Raw genomic sequence first — 12710 nt, 5'->3', positions numbered from 1 at the left:
ATGCAGACATCATCTGTCCAACATGCGCAGTCTATGGCGGACGCTATGGCGAAGTTGACTCGCCAAAACCAAGAGTTAAGAATGGAGATTAATATGAGGAGGCAGACACGTGAAGAACGTGAAGGAGGACAAACACAGAGTCATGGCGATAGAGAGAATACTAAAATTGGAAGTCAGTTCAGAGGCACCACTTCACGAACGGTACCACACTTGAAAGAAGAAATGGACCAAATGAAGAAAGTCATGGAGGAAATGAAAGAGAATATAAGGAGGGCGAATCCGATAGAAGATTTGGTTCACAGAACTGATTCCCCCTTCACGGCTTCCATCAACGATCACCCTCTACCATCAAAGTTCAAGTTGCCTTCTCTGGATTCATATGATGGAACACGTGAACCGTTTGATCACATAGCCACTTTCAAGACCACCATGCATCTTCAAGGAGTGCCTGACGAAATAATGTGTAGAGCCTTCCCTACCACCTTCAAGGGTCTGGCGCGAGTTTGGTTTAGCAAAATACCCCTGAATTCGGTAAGTTCTTTTGAAGAATTGAGTAAGTTGTTCGTTAACAATTTCATTGGGGGACAAAGGCACAAGCGTTCCTCGTCCAGCTTGTTGACCATAGAGTAGGGGGAGAACGAGAGCCTTTAGTCATTCATCACCCGTTTCAACAGAGAAGCCCTGAGTGTGGACGAAGCAGATGATAAGCTCCTATTGGCGGCCTTCCATAATGGGGTGAATTCAGATTTGTTTATACATAAGCTCTATGAAAAAGAACCCCAGTCCATGGCCGAACTTATCCATTTGACTCAAAATTTTATGAATGCAGAAGACGTGATCATTGCTAAGAAGAGGAAGAGGTCTGAAAGAGTAGACGCAAATCCCAATCGCCATCCCGAGCAAGGTCCTCGTCCAAAGAAGGGACGGACGGAAGAAAGGAAAGACCGAGATAGTAAGAAGCCAGGCTCTTCACACAACAAAATGTGAAAAATTTCGTGTGGAAGAACATTGTATGCAGATTTGGAGTGCCGAAGGTATTGGTGTCTGACAACGGACGACAATTTGACAATGCACTCTTCAGGGACTGTTGCTTACACTTTGGAATTCAAAACCATTATTCCTCACCTGCACATCCCCAAGCCAATGGCTAAGCTGAAGTTGCAAACAGATCCTTGTTGAAAATCATCAAGACTCGGCTTGAGGGGGCAAAGGGAGTATGGCCAGATGAATTACCAGGAGTTTTATGGGCGTACAGGACCACAGTGAGAACCCCTACAGGGGAGACTCCTTTCAAGCTAGCCTATGGAAGCGACGTAGTCATACCTGCAGAAGTACATATGGCCAATCACAGGGTGATAATGTATCAAGACAAGGATAAGGAGGAGCAACTCCGTCTGAACCTCGATCTAATAGACGAGGTAAGGGCAGACGCAGAACACTGGGCAACAAAGTACAAGAACCTCATGGCTAGGCAGCATGATGCGATGGTGAAGTCAAGGCGTTTCAACATAGGAGATCTCGTCTTGAGAAAGGTCTCTTTGTCAACCAAAAACCCAGCACATGGGAAGTTGGGCCAAAATTGGGAAGGACCTTATAAAGTTATCAACTGTAAAAGGCAAGGATCCTACTACTTGGAGGCCCTGGACAGGAGAAAGTTGGAACATCCTTGGAATGTGGAGCACCTGAGGAGGTACTATCAGTAAAAGTGAACCTATGGATGAGCTTGGACCTTGTCTGTCTTCTTACGTTCTACTTATGTTTGATACTGTTTGTGTTTGATACTACTTATGTTTGATGTTGTTTGTGTTTGAAGTTTGAAACTACTACCTTATTACTTATTATGGTTGTGTCATTGTTATGGACGAAGTTATGAAGTCTGTACTTATTAAATAAAAAGGCATCAATGTGCATGTGTCTTATCTGTAAACAATATTTATATTATGCACAAAATGTTGTGTGAATTTTACATCTCCATGATATTTTCATCCAAGCCAATCCACAAGGGGATTGAAAGATTCAAGACAAATAAATTCTCTGGACGCAAAGATGTAACGTCTAAATTTTCCTGAGTAAAACAAGGAAAAACCATAAATACACTCGTCCCACTCATGGACGAGGAAAAGTCATAACATTTTCGTCCAAGTTAAGGGTGAGAATCAAAAGCCAACTGAAACAATCCAAACTCTGGACGAGAGAAAAGTTAGGCAAAATAAATTGGATGGTATGTAAAATCAACTTGTAAGTCTTAAGACGAATAAAGCTGGATAAAAATACTACCTACAAAGACGAGTTAGACTAACATAATATGAATAATATATATTTTCGCCATGGACGATCTAAAGCTGGAGTTGAATTAAATAGCATAACAGCACTCGTCCATGCAAAGAAAATGAGACTTCATTCATTCAAAAGGGTGGACGTCCTACGTCCAAAAGCCCTTGTTTAGTCCAAAAAACTGAAATGATTGTTTAAAAACCCCGTCCTAAAACCTTGGACGAGGCTAGTGTATTCTGGTCACATAAGAAGGTCCTAAAACAGAGGACCAAACAAAAACCAAATAAAAGGAAAACAAACAAAGATTGCTCTAAGTGTAAAGGTCTCGTCCTTAAGCAGAGGGAGCATTGACATTTGGGTCGTCTTGGGGTGGCTGAGTGCTGGCATCGTCCTCCATATTGACGTCATCAGTGCCGGTCTGAATAAGAGAGCTGGTGGCAGCAGCAAGGTTAAGTTTGATTGAGCTAAAGTCAACTCCAAGGAAGTTCTCAATAGAATCCATTCTGAAATCCTCAAAACCAGCTGCGTAATTACGATCTAGGGTGTCCGTATACACTTTGGACGACTTGAATTCAGCCACAGCGTCCTCTTTTGCCTTGGAAAGACAAGCATTTAGCTCGTCGTTCATCTTTTGCAAATGGTCAATATGGGTATCCTTCTCCAGTGCATCAGTCTTTAGCTCCTCGATCAGCTTATTCTGCTCAGTGACTTCCTCCTTAGCTTTTGCAGCAGCCCCAGCCCATTTTTTGCAGTCAGCATTCACCTCTTGAATCCTCGTCTCCAACAAGACCCTCGTCTTGTCCAGTTCTGTTGCCAGTCTAGACGCTGCCATAAACTTTGACATGGCCTATGAATAGACAAAAGAACATATGATGGTTAAATGAAGAAAGGTTGTTAACTGAACAAGGACGAGAAATGAATATTAACATACCTTAAAGAGGTCATGGACACTAGAATGCTCAAACTCCTTTAAGCCCATGTTATAACACATGTTTATGTCTTTGTCCAAGACAGCCAGCTGAAAGCGTTCCCAAGCCAGATCCTCATTTTCAATGATGTTCGTAGAAGGTTGGGACAAGCCAGGCGCAGTTGACTTGGACAAAGGAGCTCTGGATGGAGGACTCTTGGACGGAGTGGACTCGACCGGAGTGGACGAGTCCACATCAACTACCTGGATGGAAGGCTGAGACTGTGGAGGTTTGGACTTAACCACCTTGGACGAACCCTGCTTCACCCTTTTGTCTCGACGACTGGGGAGCCCTTCTAAATCAATGTTCTTTGGCAAGAACTTTCTTTTATCCCCAGCCGTAGGACGTACCTAAACCTCAGGATGATCCTAGGTTTGAGCCTCAAGACGTTTTCCCTCACCCACAACTTCTTTCCCTTTGTTTTCTTTCATTGTTGACATTCCTAAAACAAGATAATAAATAGATCAGGAATGTATAACATTAAAAAAAAATTAAAAAAAAAAAAAAAAAAAACCTTAGCTTAAAGCTTACTTTTGCGCACAATAACCTCGTGTGCAATAGCTTCGTCTGACGGCTCAGGACCCCACTTGGCAAGACGTCTAAGAGTGACAAGAGAACGAAAGCTCCTGTCTGTATGAAGACAAGCCCTGTGGACGTGGTCACGATGAAATTTGCTCAAAGACGAACGCTTGGCAGCTACAACACAATGAGTAAATAAAGGTCAGAAATTGTAAACAGATCAAATAGAAAGTGAAGGATAAAAATAAATAAGGGGAAGGGACTTACCTTCTGGATGAAGGTTCCCTAAGTCCCCAGTATAAGGAGGAAAGGGATCCCTGCCAATGTCCACAGGGTTCCCTGCCCAGAAGCCTGAGACAAAGATGAATTCCGTCTTCCACTTTCTATCAGATGAAGCTAGGGACTTGATTAACCTACAATCATTCCCCCTAGCAGTAAACTAGTAAAAACCCTCAGACTGACTTATTCCAGAAGGTTTATAACAATAAAGGAACTCGTCCACAGTAAGAGGACGGTCCCCACCAAAAACTTCCCTCCACAAAATTTGCATGGAGATAACTAATCTCCACGCGTTAGGATTAAATTGACAGACACCTAAACCTAACTTGACTAACAACTCTCTAGCAAAGGCATTTAAGGGAAACCTAAGGCCACCCAGGAAGTAAGATTCATAGACGCCTATTCCAAAACGTGGATCACAACACCACTCTCCATGGACGGGCAGCCTAGGGTTAAACTCGTCCGGAATTTGATACCAAGATTTAAGACTATTTAATCTATGTTCATCCATCTTAGAATGGATGCCTACTGCGCAACTAAAGACGATCTCCTCCTTGTCCGTCGGATTGGACGGAGGCACACTGGACGGAGAGCCAGCTTGAGAGCCAGAAGCTCTTCTAAGTTGTTCCTGGACGACTTCAATAGGGATCCCAGGGGCCCGAGAAGAATAATTCTCGTCTGTACTTCCTCCACTACCGTCACTAGCACTGCTAGAACTAGATCTACCACTACTGTTCTCATAATACTCGTCTATAGGCTTATCAAGGCTATCAATGGACGAAGAAGCAACTGACATTTTTGACAAGAAACTCAGAACCTAAAGACGAAGAGAAGAAGAATACCTGGCTCTAGACGGAAGAAGACTCTAGACGCAGAGGAACTCCTAAACGAGGCTCTAGACGATGGATGTCAAGGAAGAAAATCTCTGAAATGAGAAGGGTTAAGGGAGGCATTCCACTATTTATAGGATGCTGACTTGGGCATTTGAAACGACTCTACCAATACGAAAATGACACGTGGTATCTACCTCAGAAAACTAAATCGACGGGATCAGTCGCCAATAAAAAAATGACACATGGCGCATTGATTTATTAACCAATTATATACGCCCAAGGACGTGTCGGCAGCTCACCCAACTCATTGGACGATCCACATGGACGAGGGGACAACTGATGGTGTCACAAAAAAAATCAACTCCTGAACTCGTCCATATGCCTCGTCCAATGAAAGACAAGCTAGAACAAACCAAACAAGCGAAGTGATCGTCCCAAGCGTCCTGGCTAACCTTGTCCGTCTTTGGATGGACGAGATCCCATGGGAATCTTACCCATCATCATTTGGACAAAGGGCGAGCCGTCCTAGATGGTCTCGTCCGTCTTTAATAAAAGATGGACGAGTTCACCATGGAACGGGCCGTCCAACCTAAGTAACTTCCATAGCGGTTATGGAAGTTACCCCCAATTCTCCGGACTCCTTGACATTAGGAACGGTTATTAAACAGATAATCGTTCCACACATACTATATAAGGATTCTTCGATGAAGGGTAAGTGATTCAAACATTTTTATTTAAGAGAATACTCCTTCCTTACAGAGAATTCCAAGTTTACTAACTTCATCATCGGAGGACTTTTGGCCGGTCCCCATCGGTCTCCTCTGATTCAGTGTTGTTGTTTCACAGAATATAGCCCAAAGATCATCATCGTTCGAAACTTGTCAACCTACTGGTATCCAAGGAATTATCAACCGTGATCCCAAATGGTTTCCATAAACCCTTTCGTGGACTTCTCGCATGACATAGTCTGCTTCTTTAGGGATGAGGCACCTCAAGTACGGTCAAGAGAAGTGTCTTTAATCAAAATGAAGCGCGCTGCTTGAACTTTAAATTTCCTTGCAACTCCTTATCGTCGAGTAGCACTCCATCCTTCAGGTAGGATGTTATTGGTGTGACCAATAGTTCTTGGAACCTACTTCCTGCACACTGATGCCGTCTATTAGCAGTGAGATTTGAACGAAGAATAGTACCTATCTAGGGATAATCATAGGCTCCGGTGATGCAGCCTTGGATAGACGATTGGCTGGCTCGTTCTCTTCCCTTGGGATTTGAACAAACTTCGCTTGGAGTTTATTCACCCAATCCTTTACTTGCTCCAAGTACTTCTTCATGCGTTCGCCCTTGCATTCGTAGTCGCCATTAACCTGACTGGTGACTACTTGAGAGTCACAGTATACTACCACATCCATGGCTCCTGCTCCTTTTCCTAGATCCAGCCTTGCTATCAAGGCTTCGTATTCTACCTCGTTGTTTGTTGTAGAGAAATCAAGTCAAACCATGCATTCGACCTTATCCCCTTTCGGGCTATGGAGTATCACACCAGTTCCACCGACTTGCTTGTTAGAAGATCCGTCTGTATGGACGATCCATTGTTGGTTATCGCCTGCCCCCTGGTCTTCCATGAGGGAGAAATCTACGATGAAGTTGGCAATAACTTGTCCTTTTATAGCCATATGTGGTCGATACTGTATGTCAAATTCACTTAACTCAATCGACCATAATGTCATCCGTCCAGTAGTTTCAAGGCTGCTCATTGCTCTCCGTAGGGGCTTGTCTATTAGGACGATCATAGTGTGCGCCAAGAAGTATGGCTTGAGCTTTCGTGCCGCTGTTACCAACGCAAAAGCGTGTTTCTCCATCGGGGGGTATCTCTCTTCTACTCCTCGTAGTGCTCAGCTCATGAAGTATACAGGTTTTTGCACCCCATCCTCCTCTCTAACTAAAGCTGTGCTCACAGCAACTGGGGAGATGGCTAGGTATAAGAACAGTTCTTCCCCTGGTTTGGACGGGCTCAGTAAGGGAAGAAAGGTAGGCCTTCAGGTCTTCAAATGCTTGCTGACACTTAGTCGTCCACTCAAAGGACTTTTTTAATGTGCGGAAGAAGGGCAGGCATTTATCCGTTACTCTTAAGACGAACCTGTTCAGCGCAGCAACCTTACCATTCAGGCTCTGCACCTCCCCAACGGTCTTCGGTGGGGCTAAATTCATTATGGCCTGCACTTTATCTGGGTTGACCTCAACACCTCTTTAGGACACTATAAACCCCAGGAATTTTCCTGCTGTCACCCCGAACGCGCACTTGTTTGAGTTCAGCTTCATGCTATAAGACCGAAGGGTGTCAAAGGTCTCTTTGAGGTCACTCAAGTGGTCGTCCTCTCGTGTGCTTTTCACCAACATGTCGTCCACATAGACTTGCACATTCCTCCCAATCTGATGCGCAAACATTTTATTCATCAGTCTTTGGTACGTGGTGCCTGCATTCTTGAGTCCAAACAGCATTACCTTGTAGCAAAAGAGACCCTGATTGGTGACAAATGAAGTTTTCTCTTGGTCGACCTTGTCCAACTTGATCTAGTTGTAACCAGAGAACGCGTCCATGAAGCTTAACAGCTAGTGCCTTGTAATTAAGTCTACCAAGATATTAATATGTGGGAGAGCATAACTGTCATTGGGGCAGGTCCTGTTAAGGTCCATGAAGTCCACGCACATCCTCCACTCCCCATTAACTTTCTTGACCATTACTATGTTGGCCAACCAGTCGGGGTAATACACTTCTCGTATAAACTCTGTTTCTTGTAATTTGCAAACCTTGTTTGTTATAGCTTTATCTCGCTCCTACGCAAAAACTCGTTTTTTCTGGCAGATGGGAGGGAAGGAGGGTGACACATTCAACTTGTGGACTATAATCAAAGGGTCAATTCCGGGCATGTCTTCATGGCTTTAGGCGAACACGTTTAGGTTCTCCCTCAGAAACGTCATGAGTGCCTGATAGACTAGCGGGCTAACTAGAGTTCCAATCCTAGTTGTTCTCTCAAGTCTAGTGTCGTCCAGGATTACCTCTTCTAATCCTTCCACTAGTTCCACCACCGTCTACTGTTTTTCTATACACATGGTTTGTAAATGATCACCTTGTTCAGCATAGCGATGTAGCACTCACACGCTGCCACTTGATCTCCACGTACCTCTCCCACTTCGTACTCAGTTGGGAACTTGATCATCAGGTAGTAAGTTGAAGTCACGGCCTTCTATGAGTTAAGGGTAGGACGACCTAGGATGGCATTGTAAGCAGACGAACAGTCGACAACCAAAAAGGTGACATCCTTGGTATTCTGCTGAGGGTAGTCACTAACCGTTACAGACAAAGTGATCGCACCGAGGGGATGTACTCCTGTTCCTCCGAATCCAACAAGGGGTGCGTTAACTGAGACCAGCCGCTCTCTATCAATTCTCACTTGTTGGAACGCTGGGTAGTAGAGGATGTCAGGAGAGCTCCCATTATCCACCAAGACTCAGTGGGTGTTGTAGTCCCCCACCCGCATGCTAATTACGAGTGGACCGTCATATGGGTAGTGGAAACGCCTGTCATCTTCCTCTATGAACCCAATGACGAGGTTGTCGATTCGTGCCATCTTCAGGACGAAGCCCGTCAACTAGACGTTCTGAACCATCCGTAGATAGGTTTTCCATGCCTTCTTGGACTAACTGGATGTTGTGGTTCCCACTATGATCATTCTTATGTCTCCTAGGGGAGGTTTGAGACGCTCGTTTTCTTTCCTTGAAGGTTGCTCCTAGAGCTGGTCCGTTCTTTCCTTATCGACGAATCTATGCAACTTCCCTTGCCTGATAAAAGCTTCTATCTGCTACTTCAAGTCATAGCAGTCGGATGTATCATGACCGTAATCATAGTGGAAATGGCAGTACTTGTCTCTGGATCGTTTACTAAGGTCTCCCTTCAACTTACCAAGGAAGGTTAGGGCTCCTTCGTCCTTGATTTGCATCAGGACTTGATCAATCGGGGTGTTCAACGGGCTGAAGCTTGTGAACCTCCCTACAGGGGGTTTGGAGCGCCTATCCTCCCGCTGTTCTCAGGTCCTGGCCATTTTCCGCCCCCTATCCTGCCGTGTGTCCTCCTATCTTTCCCTCTTCTTGAGCTTCTCTTCACGAGCTAATAGGGCGTCCTCCACGTTCATGTACTTAGTAGCCCTGTAAAGTACATCTGACATGGTTTTTAGGTCCTTTTTGTATAAAGAGCATAGAAACTTACCCTTTCGTAGTCCATTCGTGAATGCAGCCACAAGTATTTTGTCGTCAACTTCACCGATAGAGAAGGCCTCTTTGTTAAAGCGGGTTATGTAAGACCTCAGCGTCTCATCCTCCCATTGCTTAATGTTCATCAGGCACGCAGTGGACTTCTTGTACCTATACCCCCCAATAAAGTGAGGCAAACTGGACGCTTAACTCCTTAAAGGTACTGATGGAGTTGGGTGTCAACCTGCTAAACCAAATCATTGCAGGGCCCTTCAGCATTGTGAGGAAGGCCCTACACATGATCTCGTCTGCCATTCCTTGCATAAAGAGAATAGAAACTTACCCTTCTGTAGTCCATTCGTGAATGCAACCACAAGTATTTTGTCGTCAGCTTCATCGATAGAGAAGGCCTCTTTATTAAAGCAGGTTATGTAAGACCTTAGCGTCTCGTCCTCCCGTTGCTTAATGTTCATTAGGCACGCAGTGGACTTCTTGTACTTATGTCCCCCGATAAAGTGTGAGGCAAACTAGGTGTTTAACTCCTTAAAGGTACTGATGGAGTTTGGCGTTAACCTGCTAAACCAAATCCTTGCAAGTGCATTAGGGTCTTAAAAGACTCCAGGTGATCCAAGGGATCCTTGGACCCATCGTAAGTTTCTACCTGTGGCATGTGGAATTTCGGTGGAAAGGGGAATGATGTGACTGGTGCAGTAAAGGGCAAGTCCATCCTATGGACTAGCTCGCCAAGGTCACTTGACACCCGTCCTCTGAGGGCGTTCATCATAAGGTTCATCCTCTCTTTCATCATTTGCATCTCTGTGACCATGTGCGATGGAACAATATCTGCAGCAGACAAACAGTTGGCATCCTGTCATTCTTGTCTGCTCGAGGCGTTGCTACCTTCTGGCGCCTCCTAGTTCATTCTTTCAACGCTAGTTCCTTCCTGGTCCTCCTCCTGGGTGTTAAGTGCTACGTTCTTCTAGCTCAACTGCTTCTCTAGGTCATTATTTTGCTTAGTGAGGCGTTCCACTACTGCTGCGAGAGTCTGAACCTGTCTTTCAAGGGTAGTGGTGCGTGGTTCGTCCCCTTGAAAGTTGTTGATGGTCACCATCAAGCGAGTAAGTACCATGCAACTTTTTGTCCAGGAAGCGATAGTGTACCTTTCATTTGTCTCCCACAGACGACACCAACTGTTGATGCTGAAAATCGTCAGTAAGTCACACAGTCCTCACATGCTCAAAATGACACTTACGTGATACAGAACAAGAAGATCTTAAGAGAGTACTGGTGCGGTACCGGCCAAAGACCCTCTGAAGGTTAAGTTAGAAAACTTTCACAACTCTAAAATGCTAGAGCTGGAGAAAATTATGAGTACCTTGTTTTTTGAGGGCTTGAGGTTTTTATAGTAAAGTAGAATCAACTTCTGTTTCTTGGGCAAGAAGGTATCTCCTTATAGAGAGAATCCTAATAAATGTGAGTATTTTGTGGGATTCTTCCCATATAGGGGTTCCTTGACCAAGGTCAAACGTATGGTGCAAGATATTTCTATTTAGGATTCCTTGGAGTTCACTTAAGCCATGTGGGAGCCACGTGGCCTTGACATCAGTCACCCTCGTGTCCATACACCAAGGATTTCGTCCGCATAGGACTACCTGTCATGTATTCTTTCTGTCCAAAACCTCGATCTGTCGTCTTACCTAATTTAGTGTCGTCATGCTCATGTATCCATCATGCTTTGATTTTTATTCCCTTTAGTGTCAATGAAGGAACATGGAGGTAATCAGTCGGTAAATGAAGTAATGAATGGCAGAACAAAAAATAAACTAACGCTGAAGTAGTTTGTTTTTTTGTTTGGGTTTTTTTTTTTTTTTTAATGAAAAGGAAAATCAATTAAAGCAAGAGCTTAAGTTGACATAACGGTGGAGTTTGACACTTTTGGCTTGCAAGAATTTGCAGCATTCATATCTACTACTTATTGGGATTAAGGGTTTTACTTACCTCCAGTACTTTTTTAATTGGAATCTCATTTTATTTTAATGAAAGACAGTCAGGTCATCCACTAACTAAATAAAATGTTGAGATTAAAACCCACTACTACTAGTCATTGTATATTTAAAACAAAATGATATGTCCAGTTAAAAAAGCACTGAAGATAAGTCAAACCCTATTATTAATAATCATAACGTAATTGGAAATGCTTCTCACAATTTTGTTGAGTTTTGAACAAAACATTCAAAGTACATTAAAGGCTAAGTATGCAGGTACGCAGATATTACAAAAAATAACTAATTTTAACTAACCATCATGGTATCAAAATTAAAAACACCTCAAAGATAGAATTGGTGACCATGTGTGGAGACCAAAGCATACCAGCTGCTCTTGATTCATGCCACACCATGTAAATCTTCAAAACAAATATAGGTCTTCCATTTTATCCAGTTGCACATTAGAGTATTTTACTTTTGGGTAAATTACAACTTACCTACTTGTGATTTGGCCCGAATTTAAGTTCTCTATTTGTGGTTTGAAATTTTGCACTTTGCCCACCTAAACTTAACTCTGTTGGGCTTCCATTACCCACCTCTCCATTTATTATTAGAAAACACATTTTAACTCAAAAACATAAAATAAGATAGATCAAAAAGCTAGGGTTATGAACATTTTGAAATTTCAAAGGTAGAGAAAGAAGCTTGAGTGCATTAAAAGCCCATGATGTATGTGGTCATGGTCGATTTCTCTTTGGAATTGAGCGGCCATAGTACAACCTTCTAATACTAGGACAATTTTGCTATTTCTTCTCAATTCTTTTCCATATTTAATATCAGGGTGTTTCTTTTTCTTGCTTTATCTTTTTCCTTTCAATATGAAGTCTGGTTGGTTCTTTTTTCCTACACGAATATGGGTTTTCATTGTTTCTTTCTGTTTTATATGAAAGAAATTTGGGTTTGGTTTAGGAATTGGTCATCTTGGATTAAAAAAATAGAGATAAAATTTTTGAGTTGGGTTGTGTTTTGCTTTTGCAATGAGTTTATTGTTAAAAATGAGTACAAAGATGACGAAGTAGAATGTGGTTATTCTATAAACTTGTTCTCAAAATTTTTTTTTTTTTTTTCTTTCTATATGAATTCTGGGTTTGCTTTATGGGTTTCTTGGACAGATGGTGTAATGTATGTGAACGTTACAAATTAAAAGGCTAATGTTCATCCATTTTTTTGTAAAATTCCCAACCCTAACCTTTTGATTCGTTTAATGTTATATTTTCAAATTAAAATGTGTTTTTCTAACTGAAAATAAAGAAGTTGGTTACGAAAGCTTAACGGAGCAAAACTCAAGTGAGTAAAATGTCAAATATCAAACCAAAGATAAGCAACTTAAATTCAGGTTAAACTGCAGTAGGTAAGTTGTAATTCACACTTTACTTTTTCCATCATTTTCATTTCCTTAATACATGGTACCGTACACTACGGTACTGCAATCATTACATTATGCAACAAACACAAATAAAACATGGAATTTATGTATCTTGTCATGAGAATCAACATAATGACGAAGAAAAGAAAACTTTGCCAGTTGTCTGAAGATGTTTGTT

The sequence above is a fragment of the Quercus lobata genome, chromosome 12, assembly GCF_001633185.2.
Source record: "Quercus lobata isolate SW786 chromosome 12, ValleyOak3.0 Primary Assembly, whole genome shotgun sequence".
Lineage (NCBI taxonomy): Eukaryota > Viridiplantae > Streptophyta > Magnoliopsida > Fagales > Fagaceae > Quercus > Quercus lobata.
This window is presented reverse-complemented; position numbering follows the sequence as displayed.